Source organism: Lethenteron reissneri, chromosome 4, assembly GCF_015708825.2.
Source record: "Lethenteron reissneri isolate LAM-NWPU_2019-01 chromosome 4, ASM1570882v1, whole genome shotgun sequence".
Taxonomy (NCBI): Eukaryota; Metazoa; Chordata; class Hyperoartia; order Petromyzontiformes; family Petromyzontidae; genus Lethenteron; species Lethenteron reissneri.
Window position 1 is genome coordinate 7,531,702 of NC_083782.1, and position 22,828 is coordinate 7,554,529.

General features: G+C 46.6%; 1 long non-coding RNA gene across 1 annotated transcript; it reads right to left on the bottom strand.

Annotated features, from left to right (window-relative positions):
• Window positions 1–4,116: 4,116 nt before the first annotated feature.
• LOC133350160 (uncharacterized) lies at window positions 4,117–21,009 on the bottom strand. The gene is made up of 4 exons (XR_009756019.1): window positions 20,976–21,009; window positions 4,996–5,117; window positions 4,833–4,890; window positions 4,117–4,337 (listed from the first exon to the last, which is right to left on the bottom strand). It is a non-coding gene; the product is annotated as an uncharacterized LOC133350160 (long non-coding RNA).
• Between the last annotated feature and the right edge of the window lie 1,819 nt (window positions 21,010–22,828).

A 22,828-nucleotide genomic window follows, 5' to 3' on the forward strand; every position in this document is an offset into this window, starting at 1 on the left:
ACGTCGTGAGAATTATTTTATTATGTTTTATTTTTATTATTTTATTACTTCCCTTATACGTGACTTTACCGAAAAAAACCAAGAAGATGAATCCCTGCAGTCACGAAAGCTTTAAATCGAAAAATACGCAACGGTAAAGCGCGGCGGCTTCGACTCCTCCGCTTGCCCCGACTGCGTCGTTGCCGCCTTCAAGGGCACCGGCGACGTTTCGCTTGCCGGCTCTTCCCACACCTCTGGCCCCTGACGTGGATGTGAAGCTTATTCGGTGAAACACATAGAGAGGGGCGCGCAAAGTGAATTAAGACGTGAAGTAACACGACCCTTTTCGGAGAATGTTACGCGGCAAACATGAGCCTTGGCATTTACAGAATAGAGATGACACGTTGAGCGCCGACACTCGGATTTCATGTTTTCCGGAGATTATTTCGAAGATGCGTTTTAATCAACGGGGCTGAGTCTTGAATTGAAAATATTTTTTTTGGGGGGAGAGGAGGGTAAGTGTGCCCCCCGGGGATTCCTGTGCAGACCCCCTCCCACTGCCCCCCACTGCCTTCCACTGCCCCCTAATGCCCCCAGGTACATTGATGCCTCTGATCTTGGGCAGCATACAGAGAGAGAGAAAGAGCGAGAGAGAGGAGGTGTTGAGTTTATTCTGTTGTAACCAGGGCGAGAGCTCAAGAGACCAGGATAAGTCTCATTTGCAAGAGTGACCCGCATCACCGAATTGGAAAAGGCAGCAACAAAAATCAATGAAGCAAAATACGGCAAAGAAAATACCGCAAAAGCAAAAACAACCGCGCTTCGTAGAAAACAAATTTATATTGACGATACGCATCAGTATTACGTGGACAAATATATATATATATATATCCTGTAACATAAGTTGTGTCGGGCAAATTAATTGTAAAGCATTTAAGAATATACATTTAAAAAATAAAACAGGGAGACACTTAGAGAGATAGAGAGAAAGACAGTCAGACACGGAGTGAGACACACGAGACACTGAGAGAGACAGAAAGAGACAGAGAGAGAGAGAGAGAGACACGCAGAGAACGACAGTGAAGGAGTGAGGCCAGAAAAGACGTGGAGAGAGACAAAGACAAATCCCTGCCTTTCTCTCCACCTGCCACAACCCCAGCTGACGACACCCCCCCCCTTCCCCCGTGCCGAGCTGAAGCACAGAGCTGGCCTACAAAGTGGCCCCCGAAATCCTGTTCATTACAACAGGCTGAGTGACATCTAAAATATGTGCCTTCGTGTTGAGATGCGGGCCCATTCGTATCACCGCCGACACATGCAGCACTTCGTGTTAATCTATACTGCTGGATGAAGGCCTACTCGCGCCGCGCGGGTGACAAGCGGTTGTTTGCCCATACCCCTTCCACGCCGGTGAGTGCGGGTTGGTGACAGAGGGCAGCATGGACATGCAGTGCAACAATGGCTTTTGCTGCTGCTGCTGCTGCTGCTGCCCACATAGCCTAATATAACCTCTTCTTGGTTCTTTCGGTAAAGTCACGTAGAAGGAAAGTAATAAAATAATAACAAAAAAACATAATAAAATAATTCTCACGACGTTTCGGCCACAACGTAAGCAGTCGTCCTCAGGTGAAGAACAGCGTCTGTCGGGAAGACAGCGTCTGAATGAAACACCACCAGGCTTGGAGCGTATTTTTAAGCTGGGTTGGAGGGGGGAAGAGCGCCTTGACAAAAAAAATTGCATCTCAAGAGAAATTTTGCATATTTATGGGAAATGCAAAAGTCGTGAGAATTATTTTATTATGTTTTATTTTAATTATGTTATTATTTTCCTTCTCCGTGACTTTACCGAAAGAATCAAGAAGATGAATCCCTGCAGTCACGAAAGCTTTAAATCGAAAACTAATAGAACCTGTGTTGTTTTTTCCCTTTGCCCGATGCTCAGCCAGGATGAACGCCGCTTAGCCTCCGAGATCTGACGATATCGAGGGCGCTCCAGCTAGTTTGCTCCACGGCGGTGATGCTGGATCATTCCAAATTGCATTGCGCTGTTTTAACGTAACCGCCATCGCTCATGCTACCAAGGTGCAAGTGATGGCAATGCAGGGTACGAGAGCAGCAACATCAACGATTTCAATTGACATTGGCATCGAAGAGCAACTGCATCTCAAAAACACTTTACTTTAAGAAGGTGAAATGAAGATGGCTGGCGGGGGTGGTGGGGGAGGGTGCAGACACACGTGGTAGAGAGGGGGAAAGAGCAACTCCATCCTTCAGTTATCCACCAACACCCCGCCACCCAGCATCGCGGATAATCACTCGGCTGATCAGTGAAATACATGATGTATTAAACAAAAACAAATATCCCCCATATAGCCTTCACAGACTATCGGGGCAAGTGCTGTTAGCGAGCACCTATGACACACGAGGGGGTGGGTAGCCAGCACCACGCCGGGCCGCCTTTGTCTCCCCAGTGGCGATGTTTACACACCGCACCAGGTACATATTTGAGGATGAGTCGACCGAACGAAGGCCCGTGACCGGCTCATACAATCGTCACTGGTGTCAACACAAAGACAAAGATCCCCCGTATAGCCTTAACAGACTGTAGGGGCAAGTGCTGTTAGCGAGCACCTATGAAGGCCGGCACGACACACGAGGGGGTGAGTGGCCAACACCACGCCCGGTCGCCTTTGTCTCCCTAGTAGCGATGTTTACACATCGCACCAGGTACTCATTTGAGGCTGAGTCGACCTAGGGGAGGCCCAGGACTATTGTGGCAATTGCTGTTAGCGAGCACCTATGACACACGAGGGGGTGGGTGTCAACACACACACACACAAGCACTCGCACGGTGTGTGTCAACGTTTAGTCCGCCAATAACCGTGCCTGTGATGTCCAATGGCGCGACTTGTGAGCGGGCTCTTGCAGCATGAAACATCGTCACCAAGGTTCACCGCATCGGATGATGAAAGAGGGCCCAGAGACCCGGGCAGTTCGAGTCGAACGTGGCCCACACGCCTCGCGTGCGCAGGCCACGTGGTTTGTTGCGTCGCGGGCAGCACTCGCGAGGGCTTTTGGGAGGCATTCATGGGGCGCTGGATTGATCGCGAGTTGACGACGACGACGAGACGTCCCTGGCGGTGTCGGTTGTCTCAAGCGAGTCGGAGACGGCATTGAAGACGAGCAAATACGCGATACAGTTCAACCCTTACCAGTTGGCTGTGTCGGGTGGTGGCGGGTTTAAACGACACATTATACCTTTAAGCGAATCTAACCCCCAAAAAACCTCTGTTATGGATTATATTGGTCGGAACGCATACAGGGTCTAATGCGACTGTAATCTCAGGACGCCGTACGGAGAGACAGAGAGAGAGGCAATCAGAGGCACAAGAGGACGGTTTTGAGACTGAACTAAAATGGGGGGGGGGGGGTAGATAGTCTATAGCAGGGACGGTTGGTGGAAGGAAAGGAGTTCCAGACAATGGGCACAGCAGAAGAGAATGGGCGACCTCTAACTGACCCAAATATCGCTGTGCCATCAGCGGCGCCGATTTTAATTTTTTTGGCGATTAAAAGTATCATTTTTGTTAACAATTATTATTGTTTGCATACAGCGTCTTGAGTAGCAGTGGCCCAATCCTGGATTGCTGTTGTGTGTGTATGCGTGTATCGTGATTGTACTCGGGGCTTCTTAATTCCAGGCGCTTCTGTCTGGGTCAGCACCCGGCACCCCACGACCAATCACGCCTCTCGCTCTGCCCGTGGACACGCAGTCACGTGTCTGGTTGATATCCCACGAGGAGTTATAAGCCCCCTTAGGGAAAATGATGTTGGCAAGCCTCACGCCTCGCTAGGAGTTGTGCAGTTTTTTTTAAAAACACACACACATGACCGCGAGTTCTGGCTTTTCTTGAGTCGCCGTGAATATGAATAAGTGAAATAGCAGCGGTAAATAAAAATCAATAAATGACGACAGTGGAAATTTATTGAATAACCCAGGCTATTGGAAAACCCATCAGTAAACAACAGTTGAAATGCCAAAAAAACTGTTGTGATAGAGCACACACACACAGAGAGAAAACTACCAAGAACGCTGCTAAACAAAACAGAGGCAGGGTTTAGAGAGTAAATCCACACTCGAGAAGTACTGTACAGTGGACTATTGGTAAACAATGCAAGTAAACAAAACAAACACAATAGAAGACTGCGCGGTGTACTCAGGAGAAAACCGAGGCTGTAGAAGTCGTGTCAGCGTGAACAAAAACTTCAATCGGACTCAGCCAGCGGTCGCGTACAAGTGCACAGGCGGTGCAACTGCGCCGGGACCCACGGGGGCAGGAGGAGGCACTGGCGTCGGGCTACGAAGAGGACCAACAGTGGATACGGGGGAAATGGGGGGTGGAATGGGGGGAGGGGGGGTCAAGGGGGGGGGGTTAAGGGGGTGGGGGGATTTCAGTCATGCACCACCGGTCAAAGTTACAGCGATCGAGCCGAAGTAACCAAAAGCATAAACATCTTCTTGGTTCTTTCGGTAAAGTCATGTAGAAGGGAAGTAATAAAATAATAAAAATAAAACATAATAAAATAATTCTCACGACGTTTCGGCCATTTTTATTATTTTATTACTTCCCTTCTACGTGACTTTACCGAAAGAACAAAGAAGATGAATCCCTGCAGTCACGAAAGCTTTAAATCGAAATTTAAAAGCATAAACAGTTGAACTCGTCGGCGGTCGCGACCAACATTTCCCGTACTCGAAATGTAAATGTCGCGGGTTTACTCTCCCGACACCACCGGCGGGGCTGAGGTAGTGACCCAATTGGCACGTGTTGTGTTCACGTGACAAGCCTCACCACATTGGCTTGCGTCGGGTGGTGGCGGGGTTTCACGACACATTCATATTTGCGCGATCTAACCCACGACAAGAAAAAAAAACAACGTTAATACGGAGAAGCAAAGTCAACTGGACGGACCGAAGCGTGCCCAACAAAAGGTCAAAGGTCATCGTGATCGTACCGCCAGATTCCGACTGCCCGTGCCCGCTGTGACATTGCGGATGCCGCGCTGATGGTGGAGCGGAGTCTGCAGCCGACGTGAGGTTTCCAGAGCATCGCCACTGCCGCCGCTAACGAATCGACCTTCCGAGGGAATACAGCAATCATACGAGTATCGCTACAGCGATGTTGTCTACGTGGCTCGAAGGGTGAAGGCGCTTTAGAATGAATCATTGCAATGTGGACCGCGGTGAGAGTTGGTACTCACTCTGCTTAAACTCAACCACTTGTGCGGCGGTACACGACGCGTTACTGCCAAGGCAGAATCATAATATTTATTTAAACTGGAGGAATCCGATGCGCTACAAAGCTCTTTTTAAATCCTTTATATTAAGTTCGCTTGCTTGCTTGCGTGCTTGCGTGCTTTTTTTAACCCACTTCCCGTGATCCAATCGAGCTGACATTTTGCACACAGACTCGTTGTGCGAGACAATTAATGTTCGTGAAAAAAAAATCCAAAATTTTACACTGTTTAGGGAAAACAAATTAAATATTTAATTACCAATTCTTTAATACTGCAGACAATCATCTGACCCATAGGTGGCAGCTATCGCAAGCCAGAGGACGAGAGGACTCTAGCCGCCACGCATATAAAGGATTTATAGTGAAAAACTTTGTTTTTACGGGTTATACTTATTATTGTCGCAGATTTCCGGCAGGGGCGCGTCAGAACGCCACAAACAACAAACAACGCGAAGACAAAAACAAAAACAATGACGTGAGTGTGAAGTATAGGAGAAGGTAGATACAATTACTTTAAAAAAAACAGTTGAGAGTGCATCATCGCAGGGACAACACAACATCTCGGCTCAAAGGGGGTTTAACGGCAAGGGGCCGTCCATAAATGACGTCACGCGATTTTGGACGATTTTTGACCCCCCCCCCCCTCGTCACACGGCGTCACAAAAAGTCAGACCCCCCCCCCTCAAATATGACGTCACCAAGCTCTGCCCCCCCCCCCCCAAAAAAAATTAAACATGCTTCAAATCGCTTTAAACTATTGTCATTGTAGTGCGTATTTAATGTGCCGCTGCAGCTCTGACGTTGTAGGAAAAAACACTTATTAAAATTTACATTTAATTAAGTAGAACGTGTTGTCTATATTTATTTTAAGTTGCGCATTTTGATGTGACGTCACATTTCTCAACCTCCCCCCCCCCCTCGTCACACATCGTCACAAATGTCTGACCACCCCCCCCCCCCTAGGTGCGTGACGTCATTTATGGACGACCCCCAACTTGCCGCATCGCGAGACATTTCTCTCCGCCGAGAACGACTTCGGCGCAGCTCAGACGCAGGCTCGAGACCGTGGCGGGCGCGCGATGTTTTCCGAGGCTACCGGAACCGCTAACGGCACCTTCGGAAAATGCTGGGTCGAGAAGCGAAACGTTGGACCAACCGCCAGTTGGTCGGGTTTTCATTTTGTTCATCGAAAGAAGTTTCACGTGCGTACACTTTACCATACACTATACGCTACACTTGACTACACCAGACTATACACCACCATACATTACCCTACACTATGCACGATTATCACTATACACTACACATTACACGAACCTAAGCACTACACCACCGATTAGCATGGTTGGCTACGTACGGTTCGAAAGAATCTTCTTGGTTCTTTCGGTAAAGTCATGTAGAAGGAAAATAATAAAATAAAAATAAAACATTATAAAATAAAATATATTATTTTATTATAATATATTATTTTATTCTTCTATTATTTTATTATGTTTTATTTTTTTTTCCTTCTACGTGACTTTACCGAAAGAACCAAGAAGATGAATCCCTGCAGTCACGAAAGCTTTAAATCGAGGTTCGAAAGAAGTTCAACATACATGCGACGCACGGCCACAACCCCAAAGCACGTGGGAGCCATGCAGGACAACCGCAGGCGATATTATCCATTCCACTCGTTGACCTCCCAGTGACCTTTCCTACAGTTTCAGGGTCGCCGTTAGAATTTTTTGACAAGTTGCGTTTTCTTGCCACAGATTGTTCAAGAGGGTAGCACAAATCCAGGCCCTTGCCTCGGGCAATGGGCGACCTCTGGGTTAGCTGCAGGAGTCACTTCAAAGATTTTTTCACTGCGATTTTTATTAAACTAAAAAAAAACTAAACTTTTTTTTTCTTTACCAGGTAAGGCGATCTGTTTTAGAAGCGACCTGCCCATCACAAATGATAGCTCAACGAAGTGGCTTATCACGTGGAAATATAGAGCAGCCAAAATACAGGGAGCTTAAAAAATGTTTTAACACTACTGAGAATCTGCAGCAATACCGCAAGAAATATGCCTCTGGGCTTTGGAGACCACCTGGAGAAGATTCCAGGCATGTGTTGACAATGATGGCGAACAAGTGGAGATTCTTTGACTGTTTGAAGCTATTAACATACATTTGTTGTCATGTTACAGTGTATTATCCATTCTTTTTCCATTAAAAACGATAGTCCCCTATAAGTCTTTTTAAAAAAATGTCAAGCACCCTGTACTTGATACGCATGTTGTTGATTCAAAATGTGGAGGGAAACCCGCAGGACCTGGAGAAAAAAATCAACGCGACCGCAGGGCGAGAGAGAGAGACACGCAAACTACAAAAATACACGCATTGTCAGCGTCGGCATCGAACCCACGACCTCCTGTATACCTGGCGAAGTAGTTAACATCTTCAGCAACGACGCCCGCTCGCTGCGATTTCTGCTCCTCTCTTCCGGCGTACGGCCACGTTTGAGAGGCTCCAATGATAAATCCAAACCGAGGTTGTTTAGCCACGAGATTGCTTGCGCGCAGGCCGAGCTAAGACATGCTGCTGCGCCCGTTACCTGCCCGGGGTGTCGCGCACACAGTCCGGTGGCGAGAATTGATTTGAGATTTGAAGCTTTCGTGACTGCAAGGATTCATATTCTTAGGTTTTTTTGGTAAAGTCACGTAGGTAAAAAATAATAAAAGTAAAAAAAAAAATCACGACGTGATTTTTATTTTATTTTATTTTTATTTTACTTTTATTAATTTTATTAATTTTAATAACGCAGCACCGGCCTGCAAGTGAGAATTAAGTCTGCTAGTAGGGGTGGCGGGGGTAGTGGTGTTGCTGCTGTTTGTTATTCTAATGGAATTATCTGAGAGTGATTTTTCACATTTTCAGTTTCAGTTCAGTTTATTTTGAAGTACCCTGTGAGCCAAGAGGCTCTTAAATCGAGTTTCATCAACAAAAACAACAACCGCCTCTTATCCGACAAAACCGCAACAAGTCACGGTAAAATAAATCAATAATAACCGAGAACATGTAAGAGAATAAAAAAAATATCTAGCAAATCGTAATCGCAAAAATAATAATACATATTTTTTTTACAATTTTATTGGAAGATGTGTGCTTCGCTCGTCGTCGTGGTACGGCTGTTCCTACGTCAGTTTCTGCCACATTGGCCACCAAGATTGCCCCCCCCCCCTCCGTTCCTTCTCGGTGATGTCCCCCCGCCACGTCTTGCGGGAACAGATGATCGGCGCCGAGAGCTTTCGCAGTAGGACGAGGAATCGAGCGTTCGTTTTAATTTTCGATTTAAAGCTTTCGTGACTGCAGGGATTCATCTTCTTGGTTCTTTCGGTAAAGTCACGTAGAAGGGAAGTATTATTATTGTATTACTTCCCTTCTACGTGACTTTACCGAAAGAACTAAGAAGATTCATTTTAATTGTTTGTTAACTCGGGAGCAGTGGCAGGTATTTCTGCCAGCGAGTTGTTACGCACAATATCTCGCTACAGAAAACGATAGGTGGTGGTGGTGGTGGGGAGGGTGGGAGGAGGTAGCATGCTTACTCGCGCTGTAAAATGCCCAAACTGAAGCATCAGCGATGGCTTGAGACACGTGGGTAAACACAAATTATACGTAACAATATAATTACCAGCGATCGGTTATATATTTTTTTCCCCCAATATGACGCTCAACATGATGTATGCCCATCTGTAGCCAATGAGTTGGTATTTGTTAATTATCAATGGGAGCCTTGTTCTCAAGCAGCTAATAACAGTGGCGTGTGATTCTATGACTTGAATGAAAACATGCCGCTAAAAGTCGGTACACGCGCAGCTTGTTACGCGGTCACATCGTCAAGACAACCTTGCCGAACCAGCCGCGGCAAGTTTCTTAAATCCTCACGACTTCTCAAAGCCGTGGGGCATCCCACCAATATTTAGTCATTCTTCTTTGGTTCTTTCGGTTAAGTCACGTCTAAAGATAAAATAATAAATTAAAATAATAGCATATTACGACGTTTCGATTGCAACACAAGCAATCATCATCAGGCATGAAAGAAATAGCAACAAAAATCTAACTAACTAGAACCAAAGAATAATTCCTGCAGTCACGAAAGCTCCAAAATTAAGAATATTGAGTCAAACAGATCGGTTGCATGTGGTGGGGTAAAAGTGCGAGTACGGTTCACCTCTTCCATCCGGACATGTGGTGTGTGCATGTATGTATTTAGAACTTCTTTCGCACCGTACAGAGGCAACCGTGTTTATCGGAGGTGCCCGGGGAAGGACAACAAACTAAATACTAAAAGCAGTTCCAAAGAAATTCTTGGCTCGACGGTGCAGGCAACTCCCTGTAGTGGAGTCGCCTTCCGCCCACGGTGGCGTGAGCAGGGAATTGCAGGGCTGCGCCTTTATCGATGTACCACGTTACGGGTCGACGACAGTAGGAATTATTTATATATATATATTTTTAAAGGCATTGAGATCCAGCCATCTCGCGCTGACGGCACTGAGAGGCTATGGCACACGGGAGAGCACTTACATACCAAACCCGCGGTTAATGGAGCAGCAAATTAATAGAACACATTTGCAGATAACTGCACCCACTGCCAGTCAAACACAGAGGCCACGGAGACTCGGAAGCACGCTCACGTATGCGCCGTCGCACACACACACACACACAAGACAAAGATCCCCCGTATATCCTTTACATACTTTTGGGACAAGTGCTGCTAGCGAACACCTATGAAGCCCGGAACAGCACAGGAGGGGGTGGGTGGACAACACCACGCCCAGCCGCCTTTGTCTCCCCAGTGGCGATGTTTACACACCGCACCAGGGACTCATTGGAGGCTGAATCGACCTAGGAGAGGCCCAGAACTGGTTCAGATAATCGTCACTGGTGTTGGTGGCCGCGAGCGGGAATGGAACTCGGGTCAACCGGGTTATTAAAGGAGCGCGCTAACTGCTACACTACCGCTTCCCACGCACACACACACCCGCGCATTACACACACACACACCACGCACACACACACCCGCGCATCACACACACACACCGCACACACACACCACGCACACACACACACAACACGCGCATCACACACACACACCACGCATCACACACACAGCACGCACACACACACAGCACGCACGCACAAACCGCACACACACACACACACCGCACACACACACCGCACACACACCACACACACACACCGCACACACACCACACACACACCGCACACACACACCACACACACACCGCACACACACACCGCACACACACACACCACGCGCATCATACACACACCGCACGAACACACACACCACGCATCACACACACCACGCGCATCACACACACACCGCACACACACACCGCGCATCATACACACACCGCGCATCATACACACACCGCACAAACACACACACCACGCATCACACACACACAGCACAAACACACACACCACGCATCACACACACAGCACGCACACACACACACCACGCATCACACACACCAGCACGCACACCCACCCCACGCGCATCATACACACACCGCACACACACACACCACGCATCACACACACCAGCACGCATCACACACACACCGCACACACACACACCACTCGCATCATACACACACCGCACACACACACACCACGCGCACACACACACCACGCATCACACACACCAGCACGCACACACACACAGCACGCGCATCATACACACACCGCACACACACAACACGCGCATCATACACACACCGCACACAGACACACACACCACATACATCACACACACCCCGCACACACACACACCACGCATCACACACACACCACGCGTCACACACACACACCAGCACGCACACACACACCACGCACATCATACACAGCACGCGCATCATACACACACCGCACACACACACACCACGCGCACACACACACCACGCATCACACACACCAGCACGCACACACACACACCAGCACGCATCACACACACCGCACACACACACACATCACGCACACACGCACACACATACACACACACGCACACACACACACACCACGCATCACACACACACCGCACACGCACACACAACGAGCAGCGATCCCATGGGGACGCGCTCGGTTTTAATTTTGTTTTGTTCCCTTGAAGCGTGAAATAGAACAAAATGCTGGAAAAATAAAATATATATACATACATAAATAAAATAAAACAACTACACACCGCTGGGGAAAATAAAATAAAAAAGGACACAGCAGGTGAATTAAAATGCAACATCCCACAGCAATATTCTTCTTGCATCGCAAGCTTTCAATAATATCTGCGTTTAGGATGGGTTTTTTTTTATTTAACCAGGGGGTAACGCCTCTCTCATAATATCATGCCATCAATAAGCAATGTCAAGCCCGTTCCGGGGTTCTCACCCCTTACTGTGCGGCCCCAAGCTCGCCAACCCGCACTACTCCCCTTGCTCTGCGTCGTGCACGCGCCGCGCGGACCTCAACCGTTTGCCTCCGACGCATCAACAACAACAACAACAGGGAGGGATCGATTCGCGTGGCGGTGCTGCCGCCAGCTGCAGAGGTGGCCACGGAGAGCGTTGCGGCGACAACGCGTGGCGCGGCGGATTATTAAGGAACTCTTAAATTTCGATTTAAAGCTTTCGTGACTGCAGGGATTCATCTTCTTGGTTCCCTTCGGTAAAGTCACGTAGAAGGGAAGCAATAAAATAATAAAAATAAAACAATAAAAATAATTCTCACGACGTTTCGGCCACAACGCAAGCAGCCGTCCTCAGGTGAAGAACAGGTCTGTCGGGGAGACAGCGTCTGACGCTGTCTCCCCGACAAACGTCGTGAGAATTATTTTATTATGTTTTATTTTTATTATTTTATTACTTCCCTTCTACGTGACTTTACCGAAAGAACCAAGAAGATAAGGAACTCTTGTTTTTATTTTGTTTATTTTACCAAGTAGGTAAGTCCCACTGAGCTATGTCACTTTTTTTCAGAAGCCACCTGGTCAATAATGATAGCTCAACAAAGTGGCTTATTGCGTTGAAATTTATAGCGGCCAAAATACTCTAAACAATGCAGCAGGCGGCAGGGTCGGGTTGGAACCCACGACCTCCTGTATACCAAGCGAGGTCGTCAATATCTCGCGGGTGGCCCTACTCGCCATTAGAGCTCCCGGTTTTGTCGCTGGTTTAGATGATCGATGCAAAGTGGCCCGGCATGCGCGAATGCTAACATGACCCTATGATTTGTGTTTCGATTTAAAGCTTTCGTGACTACAGGGATTCATAGTCTTGGTAGAAGGGAAATAATAAAATAATAAAAATAAAACAAAAATACATAATAAAACCTTCTTCATAGTTTTATTTTTATTATTTTATTATTTCCCTTCTACGTGACTATACCGAAAGAACCAAGAAGATGCCTCTATGAGTATCGCGAGGGTCTTTGTTACTTGACAAAGCTCTACGGGAGAACCAAATTACTCATTTGGTGGTGGTGGTGGTAATGATGATGCCACAGTCGCTGCTGCTGCTGCTGCTGCTGTTACGATGGCAGTGGTGCACACGCACAGACAACAACACGTATATAACAGCCGACGTTTCAGGCGACGGACCTTCGTCATAGCAAATACAAATGACGAGGGGACTGTATATATGTTTTACTTTCAAGGCCACGGTGTTTTTGCACGAATGTGTTGCGTTTTTATTGTTGTTCTGAGATTGAATGAGATCACTCTAAGTAGCAGATATCTATGAGAGTGAATGAGGTCACTCTAAGTAGCAGATATCTATGAGAGTGAATGAGATCACTCTAAGTAGCAGATATCTATGGGAATGAATGAGATCACTCTAAGTAGCAGATATCTATGAGAGTGCATGAGATCACTCTAAGTAACAGATATCTATGAGAGTGAATGAGATCACTCTAAGTAGCAGATATCTATGGGAACGAATGAGGTCACTCTAAGTAACAGATCCCTACCGTGACAATCCATATAAGGTTTCTAAGAGAGTGAATGAGATCACTCGAAGTAGCAGATCTCTACGAGAGTGAATGGAGGTTGCTTGAGCTCATATATTTATTAAATACTTTATGTTAAGTTCGCTTGCTTGCTTAGGACCGTGCAAATCTTTCGGTCGTTTTTTAACCCACTTTCCGTGATCCAATCGAGCTGACATTTTGCACACAGACTCGTTGTGCGTGACAATTAATTTTCGTGACATTTTTTTCCAAAATTTTACACTGTTTAGGGAAATTTGTTTAAATATTTAATTACCAATTGCTTAATGCTGCCAGACAATCATCTGACCCATAGGTGGCAGCCCTCTCAAGCCAGAGGACGAGAGGACTCTAGCCGCCCCGATGCCACGCATATAAAGGATTTATAGTGAAAAACTTTGTTTTTACGGGTTAATTTTTATGGCAGTAGATCAGCCGTGCTGTGGAAGTTACAGGTAAGCCACCAAAGAATGTCTCTGTGGCTCCTGGTTAGATTATGGTGCGGCAGATAACAGGAGTCGTGGATAATAGGTCCGCAGATAACTGGAGTTATAGGGCACGATAATCATATTAAATCTACGCAACTCATCACAGTGGCGAGATGTTAACTCCCTCGCCTGGTATGCAGGAGGTCGTGGGTTCGATCCCGACCCTGACGCCTGCTGTATATTTGGAGATTGCGTGTCTCTCTCCCCTTGTGGTCACGGGGATTTTTCTCCGGGTCCTCCGGTTTTCCCTCCACATTTAGAATCAACATCACGCGTTTAGAGTGCTTAGCTGCCGTGAATTTCCACGCGATAAGCCACGTCGTTGAGCTATCATTTGTGGCCAGGTCGCTTCTGAAAAAGAGCTACATAGCTCAGTGGGCCTTACCTGGTAAAATAATAACATTGTTGAGTTTATCTACGTTTATTTAATTTCGTGAATGACTCTTAAAATGTATTTATAATATTCTTTTCATGCTGAGTGTCTGCTGCTGCTGTGTCCTGTACAGCGCTTTGAGATCCTTTATGAAAAGCTGCTATATCAATGTAATTGTTACTATTACCCGCTTATTGACTCTGTGTTGTGCCGACTGTTTGCAGGCTACTGTGACACTCTATATGAGGTTTCGTCGTCAGCACAATCGTCGTTTACGTCTCCACGTTGAAGAGAGAAAAACGCAGACTTAAGAATACCGGGGGGTTATTGTTCAAAAATGTGCTGGGTGCCTATTACCCGTGTCAAACAAAAAATAATGGGGCCATACCGTGGAAGGCGGGTTGCGTGCAAAAAAAAAATCAAAAACCTCAACACATCCATTCGTCAGTAACGACGCCCTGAAAGGAAAACGGTGAAAGATTGAAAAAAAATCAATACTCGAGAACTATAGGGGACCGTATTGACAACGCAAGAAGCAGAAACAATACGACACGGCAAAGTGCGCCCAATGGAGATGCGATCTGCTGTAAAGAAGATAAACAGACAACGCGCGCGTCTCCTCGTGCAGTGCTCTCTCCACATAAAAAATAAAGGTATTGTTTTTGACACATCCCATTGGCCGCACAGCCATCTGCTAAACGTGACAAATATGGCAAGGAGGCCTTATTGTACATTTTATTACCGCACTTATATTCTACACAACGACGCGCATGATTATTTTGCGCTACGAAGAATGTTCACCGGCCGAGATGTCCCCTCTCGGAATTGTATTTCTCTGCGGGCCGCCGCAGCTGTTAGTGACGAAACGTTGCTCTGAATGTTTCGGGTTATACGGACACCCACGAAATGCACAGCGGCGGTCACGGCCCTGCCTGGCAGGAGCTCCCACCCCCCGACCCTTCAGTCCACCGCATGTGACCCGCTTCGCACAAAGACCGGACTCCCAGGCGCGACTTTAGTGCAGGCAGACGGATGCTCATATTCTTAGGTTTTTTCGGTAAAGTCACGTAGGTAAAAAATTTAAATTAATAAAAGTAAAATAAAACAAAAACAACAAAAAAATTTCACGACGTTTCGGAAGCAACACAAGCCTCCGTCTTCAGTTGCTTCCGAAACGTCGTTAATTTTTATTTTTATTTAAAATGTTTAACCTACGTGACTTTACCGAAAAAACCTAAGAATGTGAATCCTTGCAGTCACGAAAGCTTCAAATCTAGACGGATGCTCGTGTCGCCAGTTCAATGAGTCTGCGGTGCCCGGTCTGCACTGGGGTGGGCTGTCTTTGCTGGCAGTTCCGCCGTGGTCACCTCCACTAGTGGAGCACAGCAGCGAGCCCTTGGGGTGAAACGTTCACGCGCAGGACGCTCTAGACAACAACAAAAAAAGATTTATTGTCCGAGTCAATTACCGAGGTTTCCATCGGCGTTCTAAATTTAAATAAGTGCCGTTCACTCGAACAAAAGTTATTTCGAAAATCGATTAAGAAATAATTATAATTTACGGCACCATTGTCAATCCACTGCTACTTAAAGGCCTTCCCTATGCGCTGCCGGTCACGGGCTTGTTTGACCATAGCACAACCGTGTTCATCAGTGTGAGTTGGTGCAGGTTGGGTCCAGGACTGGTTCAGCTATTACTCGCTACGGATGTCAACTGTGATGGGTGAAATCATTACGTCACACAAAACAACCTTATCCTACTTGCGAACTGAGTTCAAATGTATAAGGCCTTGATATGTTGCCAAATAAATGCATTTCAGATTAATTGAATAGAATTTAAGTATTATTAATGGGGCAGATTTCATCCCATCTCAGCTGCAATTAGAACGCCGATGTAAACACAATGAACGCATTATTCAAGTACACAAAGCCAGTAATGGCTGTTAAAGAGAAAACGGTAAGCTCCTAAACTTATTAGCATTAAAACGGGGCATTTTTGTTATTTAAATAAGTTACGTCATTTGTCACGGTTCTTATTATATTCCCATTGCATTTGGCCAATTGCGGCATTGGCACGAAACTATTAAAATCTAAACTATTTATTTTTTATTGTACCAGATCAGGCCCATTGAGCGATGTAGCTCTTTTTCAGAAACGACCTGCCCACAAATGATAGCTCAACGAAGTTTCTCATCTTCTTGGATCTTTCGGTAAAGTCACGTAGAAGTGAAGTAATAAAATAATAAAAATACAACATAATAAAATTATTCTCACGACGTTTCGGCCACAACGCAAGCAGCCGTCCTCAGGTGAAAACCAGGTCCGTCGAGGCGACAGAGTCTGAATGAAACAGCACACGAGCTTGGAGCATATATATAAGCTGGGCGCCTTGACAAAGGAATTTGCATATCAAGAGGAATTTAGCATATTTATGGGAAATGCAGGAATGTGATTAGTACTGCATATGCATGTGTATTATGCAGGATTAACAGCATCAAAGGGAGCTGCAGTTTCTGCTGCTGCTGCAGTTTCTGCTGCTGCAGTTTCTGCTGCTGTTGCAGTTTCTGCTGCTGCTGCAGTTTCTGCTGCTGCAGTTTCTGCTGCTGCTGCAGTTACTGCTGCTGCAGTTTCTGCTGCTGCTGCAGTTTCTGCTGCTGCTGCAGTTTCTGCCGCTGCTGCAGTTGCTGCTGCTGCAGTTTCTGCTGCTGCTGCAGTTTCTGCTGCTGCTGCTGTTGCTGCAATTGCTGCTGCTGCTGCTGCAGCAGAAACTGCAGCAACTGAAAGCAGCAACCGAAAGAACCAAGAAGATGAATCCCTGCAGTCACGAAAGCTTTAAATCAGAAGTGTCTTATCTCGTGGGAATGTATAGCAGCCAAATAACTCTAAAGGCATGCCTCTAATGTGGAGAGAAAATTCGGAGGACCCGGAGAAAAATCCACGTAACCACGAGGAGATCATTTAAACTCCAAATATGCAGGCATTGTCAGGGTCGGGATCGAACCCACGACCCCCTGTGTACCCGTCGAGGCAGTTTAATATCTCGAGACCGTGGCACATGAGCACATTTCACAAAGGCGTAGGGACCCCCCCCCCCCCCCAATGGCTCAAGGGGTCAGCAGATTTTGGAAGAAAAAAAAGAAAGTATCAAATATTATCTCAAGTTCAAATCCTAACAAACGTAACAGTCCCAATCACATAACAAGCCAATATATCTCTGATCCCGATATTGTCAGCATCTCTCTACTCTCATTTCACCACAAGTATATTTTTCTCTATATTTTTCTCATCTCACTACACCTATAATTATTCTTTGTCTATATTTTTATCATCACACCACAACTAGATATTTGTTCTCTCTACATTTCTCTCATCTCACTAACGTCTGTGTTCCCCATCCACATCACTTCTGTCGCCCGCCTATGATTTTCTACGTTGAAAGGGAGAGGAGAAAACATTACTGAGAAAACATTTCTGCTTTGGGCCCCACCTGCTGAATGGGGCCTGGTGGTGATGCCACCACTCCAATGCGGTGGCAATCCCCGGACGAACGACACCTGATAGATGGGTGTGCCCAGGTGTCTTCTCTGGCCAATTATCTTTGCCGCCGTCCCTTTTATCCAGGTCGGTTATGTAACATATGTATGTGTATGTCTGGGGAGCGCTAGTGTAGCGGTTAGCGCGCTGCGCTACGAACCTGGTGACCCGGGTTCGATTTCCGTTCACGGTCAACACCAATGACGATTATCTGAACTGGTCCTGGGCCTCCGCTAGGTCGACTCAGCCTCAAACGAGTACCTGGTGCTGCGTGTAAAAATCGCCACAGGGGAGACAAAGGCGGTCGGGCGTGGTGTTGGTCACCCACCCCCTCGTGCCCCGTGCCGGCCTTCATAGGTGCTCGCTAACAGCACTTGTCCCCAACAGTCTCCAACACACCCGTGGGCTGAAGTAGTAACTAATTGGCGTTTTGTTTACTACTAATTGGCTGTGTCGGGTGGTGGAGGGTTACGACACATTTATCCTTACGCCATCTAACCCAAAAAACTTTATTATGAATAATATTGGTCGCGAAAGCCTAGGTGTTAAACTGAGTCTGTTCATTGTCTTTGTGTGTGTCTGCACACACGCACCCAGGCGCGCAGACGGTAACGTCTAGCTCGTAATCCCAATAAATTATCTCAATCTTCACGACGTGGCTGAGCGGAGCCAACGCGTGCGCAAGTCTTTTTTGTTGTTGTTGTGTTGGTTTCAGTCGCGGGGATCACAAATTCTGCTGTCGCGTTCCCTCGGGGCAATTGCCACGTCCTGTGCGCGTTGCCAACGAATTGTGGGGACTTTTGTGTAGTGGCGCCCGGCAGCCGCCTCTGCAAGCTGCTCCTTCTCCTCCTCCTGCTGCTGCTGCTCCGACTTTTGACATCCCCGCAAGCCTCGAAGGCCGTTTGGCGCTCAGACTGCGCGCATTTCATTTCTCAGTTAAACACGGAGGCTTTGGCTCTCCAACACACCGCTTAGTGCTGTGCTAGTGACGAATTGGCACGTTTTGTTTACGTGACAACACGTTAATTCTTAATTTGGAGCTTTCGTGACTGCAGCAATTACTCTTTGGTTCTTTCGGTAAAGTCACGTATCAAGAGAAAATAATAAATTAAATACTAATTTCTGTTAATACGTGACTTTACCGAAAGAACCAAAGAGTAACACGTTAATAGTTGGCTGTGTCGGGTGGTGGCGGGTTTAACGACACGTTTATATATTTATGCGATCTCACCCCAAAAACAACCTCTATTATGGATCTCAATTATCACCGCGAGTTTGTTGTGTGTGTGTTTTTATTTTCTTTCCGTGACACAGATCTCGTAGACGAGGAAAGAGGCTCGGGAGAAAAACGGTTGCTAATAAAGTTGCTTTAAAAAAAATTTAATTTAGCGACTCTTTGACTTTCTTTCAAGGTGGGTGCTAATGGTGAAGTGAAATCTTCCTCGCTCTCTAAAAAATGTAATCCTCTCATGGGCGGAATTTACGGAGGGTGGGGGTGACACGGCGGGGATGGGGGGTGCAACGCCCCGTCCAAACTTTATTAATTTATGTTCAGTATTCTTGGTTCTTTCGGTAAAGTCACGTAAAAGGGAAATAATAAAATAATAAAAATAATAACCAATATTTTATTATTTCCCTTCTACGTGACTATACCGAAAGAACCAAGAATATGAATCCCTGCAGTCACGAAAGCTTTGAATCAAAATTTATGTTCAGTAGTTTACAATTAAGATAGAAAATATATTGTGTGCACCCTCGATTCCTAACGTGAGGGACAAAGCGAACCCCTTCCAAATATACAAGTCTAAACACCGTCTATGCTTTCCTCTCTACCAAGGCACAGGGCATTTCAATTCTCAGTGCTCGTGTTTCGATTTAAAGCTTTCGTGACTGCAGGGATTCATCTTCTTGGTTCTTTCGGTAAAGTCACGTAGAAGGGAAGTAATGAAATAATAAAAATTAAACATAATAAAATAATTCGGGGAGACAGCGTCTGAATGACCTGGTCTTCACCTGAGGACGGCTGCTTGCGTTGTGGCCGAAACGTCGTGAGAATTATTTTAATTATGTTTCATTTGTATTATTTTATTACTTCCCTTCTACGTGACTTTACCGAAAGAACCAAGAAGAGTGCTCGTGTTGTTAACTCGGCAACCGACTGAGCTGGCACATCGGCGTTCACGTGGAGGTATTCATCAGAGAGTTCACCGTTGTCAAAGGGCCTTTTAGTGTGGACATTTTATTTATTCACCCCCCCTCTCCCCCTACACCGATTTCTGAGCACGAGGATAAGCGAAGCACCGTCCCCCCTCCCACCCACCTCACTTCCCATTGGCTCCAATCCCTCGGACTGGCCACGCCCATTCCACATCGTCCAAAAAAATTCTCGTCGTAAGCACGCAGCACCGTACACACGCGTGTCCGAACCTCTTTCGCGAAGCCGCACGGCGCAGCCAACCGTGCTAATAATCGGAGGTGACTGCATGATGGCAATGCCCCGCCAACCAATGGCACGTGCAGTCTGTGTGCTTTTCCAGGTTTGCGTTGCTGTTTCTTTAAACCAAGGGGAGAGCTTTAGAGGCCAGAAAATTGTCTCGTTTGCAAGAGTGATCCGGAGGTATCAGCCTGCCAATCGGGGGGTGGGGGGGGCGATGATTGCTGCTGCATACAATCCCAAATTGGGTAAATTTGCGGTGCAATTTTCAATTGGGCAAATGTGGGCCATGACGCTGGCACACAATGGCATCACCCTTGACGATTGATGATGTCAGTGGATTTCGAACGTCCCCCGTAAAGCAGACAATGAGCGGCGGTGGAAATAATAAAATAATAAAAATAAAACATAATAAAATAATTCTCACGACGTTTCGGCCACAACGCAAGCAGCCGTCCTCAGGTGAAGAGCAGGTCTGGCGAGTAGACAGTCTGTCGAGTAGACAGAAACGTCGTGAGAATTATTTTATTGTGTTTTATTTTTATTATTTCATTATTTCCATTCTACGTGACTTTACCGAAAGAACCAAGAAGATGAATCCCTGCAGTCACGAAAGCTTTAAATCGAAATTTAATGAGCGGCGATGTTCGTTTTAAATTTTGCACCCACAGTGATAACCAGGGCGGCCGCTGGGTTCGAACCGTGACCGTGCGATCGCTCGGCCACGACCAGGCTCACGTGAGCACTGAGGCACACTGAAGATTTTTTTTGAGGCGTCGTTACGAAATAGAAAATGACCCTAATAATCCCTGGTGGGCAGTGTGGAACCTGTTGTTCCTACCTGTATAAATACAAATTGAAACCACGTGTTGTTTTGGAATTGATCTTGTAATGTTCATTCCACGCAGAAAGTGATGCCACTTCAACGGTGTCAACTGCCACTTTTTTCCCGCCAAAAGTGACAACACGTGACGCCAGTCAAATTATTATTTTTAATGTTAAAACTCCCACCCCACAAATTACAAGATGGGGGAAATTGGACAAGGAGTCCCATTCCATTCATTGCACCGGGGGACCACGTGTTGCTTATCTCCTCTACAATAATGCTTGGGAGTTAATGCGTCGAGCTAAGACCAATAACAGAGACGGCCCTTGCATATTAACATCTGGCAGATGACCAGCACTGCTTTGGGCAAGCCTGACTAGTTTATAATGCACTTAATGCCGAAACCAGCCCAGGGTTTTGCTTATGTTAAAAAAAATGCACGCCCAGAAAGCCGTGCGGTTATTGGGTTGTTTTTAAAATTGCCTTCATTGTTTAGTGCGTGGAGAGATGGACATGTAAGGGAAGCGGCGAGGGGAGGGGATCCTATTGCCACCCTTCTTGTTTTGACGCCTGCACCCCGAGTGAGCAGCTGTAAGCCAATCGTAATTCGCTGCTCTGATGTGCTACCATTCTGACCCCATCCCAGCATTGGCAGGCCTTTCACTCTGTTCCCATTGTTCCATTGTGACCAAACCTTTATTTACCCAAGTTATAATCCATCAAGACGCGATATTAATTCGCGACTCGGTTTCTAAGTCTGTGCAGTTGTCGTTACGCCAGGGCGGGTGGTGCATGTTTTACGAGCACACATTTAGTTTGGACATTAAAAGAGTGCCCTGAAAAACACATAACAGAGAATAGTAAAAAAAAAACTGTTTTTAATGAAAAAATATAAGCAAATAAATAATTCTAAAAAGGTAGGAAGGAGAGTAAAAGTTTTAAAATTCCGGGGCACAGTGGTCAGAAACGGAGCATGAAATTGCTCCATCAGAGCCACCACTGCCCCAGACCCCACTTCAACTCCCGTCAATTTCACAACAATTCCCATTTCAGATCCAAACAGCCAGGAAAAATCAGAACATGTAAGAAGAAGAAGAGCGACACCGTTTATTTACCTATGGAAATATCTTTGAGCCTCTCCACTCTGTTCCAGGAGGGCCCTGCTACATGGGGGATGTTTGGCCACAAATCCCTCGAATGATGAGAGTTTAGCTCAGTGTGGTCATGTGGTCATGTGTGGTCATGTGGTCATGTATGGTCATGAACTGGAGACCCCAGAGAACACCCAGCCTCGTGCTGCAAGCAGAGGTCGCAACCGGGTACCCGATACCCGTACCCTACCCGATACCCAGCTATCCGTACCCGGCCGGGTACGGGTACGGGTAGCCGTTTGCGACCCTGGTGCGGCCGGGTACGGGTACGGGTACGGTTAGGCCGTGAGTCACTGGTGAGTAACCGTTTGTCACTCATTTCGGGTAGGGTACGGGTAGGGAACGGGTACCCGTACCCGGCCGGGTACAGGTACCCATTTGCGACCCTGGTGCGGCCGGGTACGGGTACGGGTAAGGAATCAAAACCGTTTGCGACCTCTGGCTGCAAGACGTCTCCTGGCTACTTCACAGCCCAAGCCGAGAACACCTGACAGGCTCTGGCAATTAGTTATCCAATTACCAACGTAGTCTCACTCTGCTTAGCTTCTGAGATCTGATGAGAGGGCACCTATTCGATGTATTTGGGAATGGTCGTGTGGGACATTTAAGAGCCAAAGCCATTTTTAAATGCACAATATGAACCTTATGGCGGTACCCCGGGGTACCAAATAATACTAAATGGCCGAGGCAATTAAATATTTTATTTCTGGGACACTA